This window comes from Ruditapes philippinarum, unplaced genomic scaffold, assembly GCF_026571515.1.
Source record: "Ruditapes philippinarum isolate M1 unplaced genomic scaffold, ASM2657151v2 ctg5884_1_1_1_1, whole genome shotgun sequence".
NCBI lineage: Eukaryota > Metazoa > Mollusca > Bivalvia > Venerida > Veneridae > Ruditapes > Ruditapes philippinarum.
The window spans coordinates 73,345-83,203 of NW_026854750.1; positions in this window are offsets into that span (position 1 = coordinate 73,345).

The window sequence follows — 9,859 nt, forward strand, 5'->3', positions numbered from 1 at the left end:
TTTATGATATACAAATACCGTAATTCAAAAAAAAATGTGATAATAAATTGAAACCCCCCCCCCCCCCAAAAAGAACAATTTTAAAGGGTTGGGATTTAGGCACAACTGTGCAAGCCTTTCCTTTTAAAAGGAAACTTTATCGTTTTTGTGATGAAATATGTTGTGTTGTTAGTTTAGGTCAGCCAACATACACTTCATTACAGTTTGAAGTAAATAATACCCAGCATGTTGGAGCATATTCTTCAAGACCACAAGGAAATGTACTGGTAAGTGCCTTGATACTTGTCTTAAAGATCCTGTATGTTGTGATCAATGTGGTATACCACACTAAGTGAAATTATATATATTTATGTATATAATTGTGCAAATAAAACAATTTTCAAACATCAAAGAATGTGTGAAATGTGTAGGCCTACTGCAAATATTTGTGCATATTATATGTAATGCATTCTAATTGATGGATGATAATCAAACTTTGTCTGTAACATTATTTGGTAGTCTTATATCAAGTTTGCTCATATTAATGTGATTGGCCCCTTTTAGGGTCAGCTTAAGCTAAAAATAGAAATACCTTTAAACGCTTATTTCTACAGAAGTAATGGATGGATGATCACCAAACTTTGTCTGTAGCATTTTTAGGTAGTCGTTTTTCGAATTTGCTGATATTAATTTTATTGGCCGCTTTTTGGGGTCCCTAGAGCTAAACATAGAAAAACCTTATAACGTCTTCTTCTATAGAACTAATTGATGAAGGATTCTTGGGTAGTCTCTTATCAAGTGTCCTCATATTAATTTGATTGGCCCCTTTTAGGGGCCGTTAAAGCTAAAAATAGAAATACCTTTAAACGTCTCTTTCTACAGAACTAATTAATGGATGATCACCAAACTTTGTCTGTAGCATAATTTGATTTGCCCCTTTTAAGGGCCACTAAAGCCAAAAATAGAAAAAATCTTTGAACATCATTTCCTACTGAAATAATTGATAGATAATCACCAAACTTTGTAACATTATTAGGTAGTCTTTTATCAAGTTTTCTCATATTAATTTGATTGGCACCGTTTAAGCTAAATCTTAAATACACCAGGTCATGGCATTTCTTCATATTATTGTTTAAACATATTCTATGCTCAAATTAAATATCAGAAAATATTGACAATGGATAATTTCCAACACTGAAAAGCAGTTGCTTCTGCCATCATGGCCCTTTTGTATTTAAGAACCATCATTATGCCGTTAAACCCTCTGTTATGTGCCAACTGTTTGATGCTTTTGTTGCCGGCACCTTGAATTACGGATGCGAAATATGGGGCTTTGGAAAATCGAAAGAAATAGAACGTGTTCATTTAAAATTTTGTAAACAATTATTAAATGTTAAAATGTCAACATGTACAAATAGTATTTATGGAGAGTTAGGTCGATTTCCAATGTATATAAATAGATATGTTAGAATTATTAAATTTTGGTGCAAAACTGTATCGACGGAAAATATCTTGATCAGTAAACTATATGATTGTCTTCTTGAAATTAAGAATAATAGAAATAATTGGGTTTATAATGTTAAATCTCTTTTAGATGAATACGGATTTTCCTATGTATGGTACAATCCAGGTTTAGTTGACTTTAAAAAAAATCATATTTTGTTTAAAGGAAGAGTAACTGCTGTTTTTAAACAAAAATGGGAACGTAAGTTATCTACCAGTGAAGTATCGTATGGATATATTAAAAATAGTTTTGAATTTGAATCTTCTATAGACATTTTAACTAAAAAGTTTAGAATTGCTACATCCAGACTGCGTTTATCATCACATAAACTGAGATTTGAAACAGGCCGATATGCGCCAAATAGAATAGACCGCAATCAAAGAAAATGCTTACTTTGTAACAAAAACGATATAGAAGATGAATATCATTTTGTAATCATTTGCCCGTTGTACGATGAATTAAGAAAGACTTTTATAAAATCTTATTATTACAGACATCCAAGTGTGTACAAATTTGTAGAATTGATGCAATCTAGGAATTTTAAAATAGTAAAGAATCTCGGTAAATTTTTGTATAAAGCTTTTTCTCATTCGGAACTGCCTTGGCCATTATCTACAATATTGACCTCGGAAACAATACTGATTGAAAGTAGTTCTACCACGTGGTTTACTGATGTAAACAAAAACAGAGATAATGTAAAACGAATGTATATATTTGACATCTAACGCCTGTTTCGGTACTCTTTTGCTTGAAAATATGTCTGACAACAATTTGTACTTTAAATATGCCCACTGATGTTCAATTTTAAACAAATCTGACGAAATGTCAACAGGTTGGTTTTTTGTACTTTCGGTTTCTACAACCATAATAATAAATATATAAATTATTATTTTTTTGCTTTTGTACCTATGATATCACTTATTTTAGGTGAACCTTTACTACATATATTGGAAATAAACTTGTAAACAGCCCCCAGCATTAAATTACTATTTGTTTACATGTTTAGTTTCTCAGCGTAGGTTAGACCGAAATACCGCATCCGTTCTGTGTATTCATACTAAATATTGTGTTCGAGGTCCTTATCCGAAGACTGACGGAAAGGGCCGAGTAGTTGCGATTGGCTTTTTCTGTTAGAGCGAGTCAAATTGTTTAGTTTTTCATATCATTTATACCATCTACTAGTAAATGTTATTTGCATATTGAACTTTACTAAATCTAGGTTGTGTATAATTTTTGTATTCATAAACTGAATTGCAACTGTATTCACATACCCATCCTCCTTCTCCATGTGATAAATATTATTTTTTACCGTGGCGTGCGTGTGTGCGTGTGTGTGTTGGTGTGCGTGCGTGTATGCGTGCGTGTGTGTGTGTATGTGTGTGTTTTTACTTTCACCCACTATGTTATGCACTAATTTCAATGTTCCTATGTATGCCATTGTCATTTGATTGTAAATTTGTATCATATATTATTTGTTATAACGAAAAACTTGTAAAAGTTTAAATAAATAAAGTATCTATCTATCTATCTATCTATCTATCTATCTATCTATCTATCTATCTATCTATCTATCTTTAACATTTATTTTTATAATGGTAAAAACTCTCTTACATCTTATTTTAGAGCTATCTTAAAATTTAATTTTTGAATAGTTATACCTATCTTTTACATTTTATTTTAGAATAGGTTGAACTATCCTTTAGATTTTATTTTAGACTGACCAATGAGTTCCGCCGATTTCAGTTTCTAATTCTAAAATGACGATTGATTATTTTCTATAATCAGTCATTCCCTGTTAATTTTACAGGAATTCAAACTGATTTCAGATGGACTTCGTTCGAAAAAAATATCCCTGTACAGATGTAAAAAGTATCATTTATACGCTTGTAATTAACAGGGAAAATCTTGTCCGTGTACTTTTATTTTCTTGTGCTTATTGAATGAGAAATAAGTGTATACATATTCATAAAATTCAACTAACAGATTTCATTTTTTTTGTTACTAAAAACATACGCAAAAATCAAGTTCTGAACTATATACATCTTAAAGTTCACTGTTTTTTTTTAAATGAATTATTTGTTCTAAGTGGATGAACATTTATTTACCGTATTACACATAAAATATACAACATGAATTTTGAGAGGGTAATTTATGATCATATAATCAATTTTCTCAAGTACGAAAATGAATCTATCAATCAGTAATCGCATGCTTGCACAATTGTGCAGTATGCAAAACGTAAATAAACGGCTTTCGACGGATCAAGGTCATTGGTTGTAGAATGTCTTTCTTCTTGAATGTGAACAACATAACAACTGATCTGTTTACCTATCACGTTTTATATACATGTACATGTATACCTCGATATAACCTTGTATAGATCATCAAAATAAGCTTATATTATATTTGATTTTCTGGTGGTACATTAACATTTGTGTATGAAAAGCTATCAATTTTATTCCTCCAACACTTTTAATTTTTGGTACGGTTTCCGAAAAATACTAATTTGCCTTACAGTTGAACTATCTAAATTGCTACTTTTGGTAAGTTGGCAATTGGTATAATTTGTACTACGTATAATGTCCACTTAACAATATAATATGATGAAGACAAACATTGATTATCGAAAGAAACCAGATTTAGTAAAGTTTTAATAACTAGAGAAAATATTTGAGGATATATATATAATGTCATATAAAAAAAGAAATGTTAAGACCTTTTTACATAAAATTATCACATGAGTCACCTATCTCACGATCTGCAAATTTTAAATGAACTCGAGGCTCAATGTAGGTAAAAATATATAACATGAACAACATGCTGATAAGGTTAGACGAAGTCGGGGAATATCTAGTTAAATAAACAAATGATGGACCAAATTTTTTTTCAAATGTTTTCTGCATGAGAACACTTAGATATCAATACACAGACTGATTCACAGGCGATATTTATTATGACCTAGACAATTTATGTAGGTGTTTCAATTTTATGGGCGTTTATTCTCATTAAATTGTCAATAATTGCAATGTTTATTACTCAAAATGCTAATTTTGCAATATTCTAACTTTTTGTGACATTTTATGAAGCTAACACCAAGGAAATTCGTCGATGTGTGTAATACAGAAGAGAACAGAACAGAAAATATTCTTTGTAATACAAGTAAAATAACGTGTGAAAAGTTATTTTAAAGGATTTCTTGTCTATAAACAACCTAATCATAAAAAATTCTTGGCTCAGAAAAAAAAGTTTCGTGCCATCGAGATGGATGCTAAGTATGAAAACTATGAAATATGATAATCTTATACGGGAAATAATTATTGTCTATCCCACTAAATTTGAATATTTTATTTTTTTATTAAATACATTGTATTATGGTATAATCATTTAAATTAATGTCATGTGAACCCTGACGCCAATATCTCTAGGCGTTTTTTTCATTTTTCAAAAAAAAAGTCAGTAATATGGTCAAAATGTTAGAATTATATTTTTTTTCTCGTTGACTTACGTCGTAACCTGACCTTAGAGATGTTATATTTTCGATCCTTAAAGATCGTTCAGCACGACATTATTGTTGTGCTTGTGGTAATTTAGTTTTTTTTCTATTCGGCTATTTTTGTTGGGTGATTCCAGTATTACTCACTTGATTACTTTTGAATCACCCTTAGGATATGCTGCCTGCTTTTTAATCTTGTCTTTTGACGTCTTATCTGTGATATGCAGGCTTCATAACCTCCCATCCCCTTTCAAAATTCCATTTTATGTAGTTCCGCCCATTGTTTTTTCATTTAGGGCACATGCATTTTTTTACTTGGGGACCATACGCCGCTTTTCATGGAATGGCACTTAACGTGTCACATTGAAGGTTCCATGAAACCCGCCATATGAACACATCTGTGGATGTTTTTAAAATTCAAAATTGTACCATGTTGAATTCTGCTAAAGCCGATGCAAGGGGGCGTGGACGGTTTTTTGCACTTGACAGTACCGTCCATGAACAGGCTCAATCAAACTGAGCCCCTGCAACATTTAATTTTGCCGTGTTGGGCTTTCTTTAGGTATTCTTATTTTCTCTATTTTTTCACACTTAGCGTGAATGTACTCGGTAATTATAAACATTTGATTATCCTTATTTACTTACTGATCAATATTTAAATATTATCATTAAAATATAAAATGCGAACAAAGTTGGTGTCAAAAAGGCAATTTTCCTTGTAAACCAGAGTTTAAAATAATCGCCATGTAGTGAAATACATGTACCAGTAATCTCTTTATGAATTCTCACATACAACAGATTCATATAATTATCATGATATTCCGACGTATCATATATTCTTAAGAGCAAAGAAGTGATTTGATTAGATAGCTTATCAATCATGCCAATCAAGCGTGTATCTTTAAGAATACCACCACGCGTCGTTGGTGAACGGGAACACTCAATTCAATTCAATTCAATTCAATTCTTTATTCAGCATATGAACATTATATGTTCGTCGCCATTTATCATGGTGACGGCGGTTACAATAATTGAGAAGAGCATGGTAATATATATACATACATAATCAATTCACATTACACTATGTAAAATTAAGTATGTATACCAATATTTGTACACACCGACTCTCGATAGGCCAGTAAGAGGATATTAAGCCTGTGATATATAAACATACATAATCAATTCACATTACACTATGTAAAATTAAGTATGTATACCAATATTTGTACACATCGACTCTCGATAGGCCAGTAAGAGGATATTAAGCCTGTGAAATATGCATACACATTTGGATATTCACTTAAACTTATTCTTTAAAATTATCATTTCAGCCACCTTCATAAGCCTGTGTGTTCAAATACTGGTTTATATTTTTTAGTTAAAGCTATGCTACTTAACAAAGTTACTGTAAAGTATCAAAAAAAATAAAATAACAATAAGAACGTTATACTTATTGACATATAGATCTAAGGCTAAAACAAAAGGGAGACAATCTGGTTCCAATTATGCATCATATTAAAGGAGTAACCTCCCTTATACTTTTGTGCATAACATTAACAAATTGTAGCAACAATTGTATGTATGAAACAAACATTACTGCATCATTATTTTATGATTACGTCAACTATGTTTCTACACCAATTACAATACTACTGATCAATAAGAGTAGTACGTTTATTATCAGCCAGAAAAACATATTTAGCAAGTTTACATAACACACTAGATTAACGTAAGTTTACACTGCTTGAAATTTCTGTATAGTTGGCCAATGGCAATAATATTTTGGGAGACATTGATTTCTTATAGTACGATATTGCGGACAGACAAGTACAAAATGATACTCGTCTTCTATGACATTCATGTTACAAAATATACATTTCCTTTCCATCCTACTAATGTTTCGATAACGACCCTCTTCTATTGCAAGTTTATGAGCAGAGCACCGTAGTCTAGTTAATGCTATTCTATGCTTATTCACCTTAACACATAACAAATATTTTTCAATATCAAAACATCTTTTTATAACTTTATATGTAGTAAGTTTAGGCATAGTGTCTAAAGTACCAAAAAAATTCTGACAAAATTGACTATATAGACATTCTATTACCTTACTTAATTGTAGGTCAGTAACAGATACATTATTCCATAAATAACTGAAACCCAAATCATCTAGCAGTGATTTAACCCTTAGGGCCCATGAATCTTTCACCAGGTTAAGCTTATCATACATAAAACATTTATGAATTAATGTATCCGGAGACCTAACAATCTTACACCAATACTTAAGAATTCTTTCTTTTCTTAAGATATCAAGAGACACTTTACCAAGCTCACCATAGACAGTTGCATTCGTTGTCTGGTATTTAACATTTAAAATTGATTTCAAAAACTTAATATAAACCTTTTCCATATCTGGTGCTTTGTGGAACCCCCAGATCTCACAACCATAATTTAATATTGGCAGTATCATTGAGTCAAATAACTTGAGTTTTTCACTGATACCAAGAGGTACAGCTTCAAATAAAGAATTTAATGTAAACAAAGCTTTTAAAGCCTGTTCTGACAGGGCTTTTTGAGCACCAAAAAATTTACCATTTGCAGACAATGTTACACCTGAATAACAAAATTTACTAACAACATCTAAACGTGTGTTATCATAATATACATCAATATGTTCTTGCCTGTTACCTAATTTACAGATCATAACAAATGATTTACTTCTGTTTACAGATATATTCCATTTCATACAGTAAACATGTAATTTGTTCATTAAAGTTTGTAAACCAACTACAGAATAGGAAAATAAAACTGTATCATCAGCAAAAAGTAACATGAAAACTTGCAAATCGTTTAAGGATATTAAATCAGCATTTATATCAAAAACACTCTTTTCCATATCATTTATAAACAATATGAACAATAGGGGAGATAATGTCTCACCCTGCTTAACTCAATTGTAACTATCAAAATATTCAGTCAATTTACCATTGGAACGGACACATATCTTAACATTATTATACATACTTTTTAACATATTTATAAACTTAGAGGATAAATCATAACTTAACAGTTTATACCAGATACCATTTCTATAAACAAGGTCAAAAGCCTTTTTAAAATCAACAAATGCACAGTACATTTTCTTTCTTTCGTGTTGAGTAATCCTGTTAATTAAAGACTGTAAAACAAAAATGCAATCAATAGTACTTCGTTTTTGTCGAAAACCAAATTGAAAGTCAGTTAAAATGTCATTATTTTCAACAAACAGACGTGCCCGATTATCAAGTAATTGAGAAAATATTTTAGAAAAGATACTAGTCAACATTATACCTCTATAGTTATCTACATTGTCGGTATCCCCCTTTTTATGGACAGGGACTAATATACCTTTTGTCCAAGATTCAGGGTAAATTCCCTTATTGTATATATAGTTAAACAATTTACACAAAATAGGAGATATGATATGTTTTGAGTCAATAAAAATTTCTGGTATTAATAAGTCTTCACCAGCACTTTTCTGCCTTTTTAATTTTTCAATAGCTTTATTCACCTCGTCAATTGTAAAATCACAATCTAAAAAATCAACATAACTATTTACATTCTGATTTAGAATATCTTCAATAGCCTGATCATTATATACATCAGTATCAGAAAATAATCCTTTAAAATGATCATAAAAATCCTCTGCAGTTATATTAGTGGTATTTTTACATTTCTTTCTAAATTTACGAACAAGATCCCAAAACTTTTTCGGATTACTTTTTGATGCTGAATGCAACTCCTCTTTCTGTTTACTTACATACAATTGTTTAGCTCGACACTTAATCTTTCTATAAAAACGTCGCTTACCAATAACTACACAATAATTTTCATGTGTCCTTGACAAACGGTATTGTTTGTTAGCATAATTTAAGTCACGCTTGGCCTGCAGACAGTTCTCATTAAACCATGGGTTAGACTTTTTTCTGTTACCCCCTACACTACCAACTGCATATTTTCTCACACCAAAAATCGAATATGCATTATTGTACAGTATGTTCCCAAAAGCTTTTATACCTTCATCAATTGTAATATTAGAACAACAAATACTTGAAACAATATCATTTAACTTTGAAGTATCAGCTAACATTGCTTCTTTATATATGTTTACCTTGTTAACATCCCACACAAGTTTATTTACACAACAATTACCAGTACTAACATTATTACTCACAAAAATGGTCTTAAAATTCACTTGAATAGGTACATGTGTAGAGAATGAGTAGATATCATGAACAACAAAATTACTGACAAAGGGAAATAAGTGATATGATAAAATTGCATAATCTATTACACTTTTTCCTTTATTAGTCATAAACGTGAAGCGTCCTACATTCTCATCATCACCTAATCGGCCATTACCAATTCTAAGGTCACTACTACAACATATATCTAATAACTTAATACCTGAAGAATTACAAATTTCATCTTCACTGTACCTTTGCTTAATATCAATAGAACATTCATCATAGTGACTGTGACACTAACAAGGGGACTAAGAACATATCATAATAACAAGGGGACTAAGAACATATCATAATAACAAGGGGACTAAGAACATTTCATAATTTCTATCATTTATGAGCCTTTTCTTTTTTTTCTGATGAAATATTTTGTGTTGTAATTTAAGGTCAGTCAACATACACTTAGTCCATTACAGTTTTAAAGTAAATAATACCCAGCATGTTGGAACATGTTCTTCAAGACCACAAGGAAATGTACTGGTAAGTGTCTTGATACTTGTTTTAGAGATCCTGTATGTTGTGATCTATGTGGTATACCACATTAAGTGAAATTATATATATTTATGTACATGTACATAATTGTGCAAATAAAACAATTTT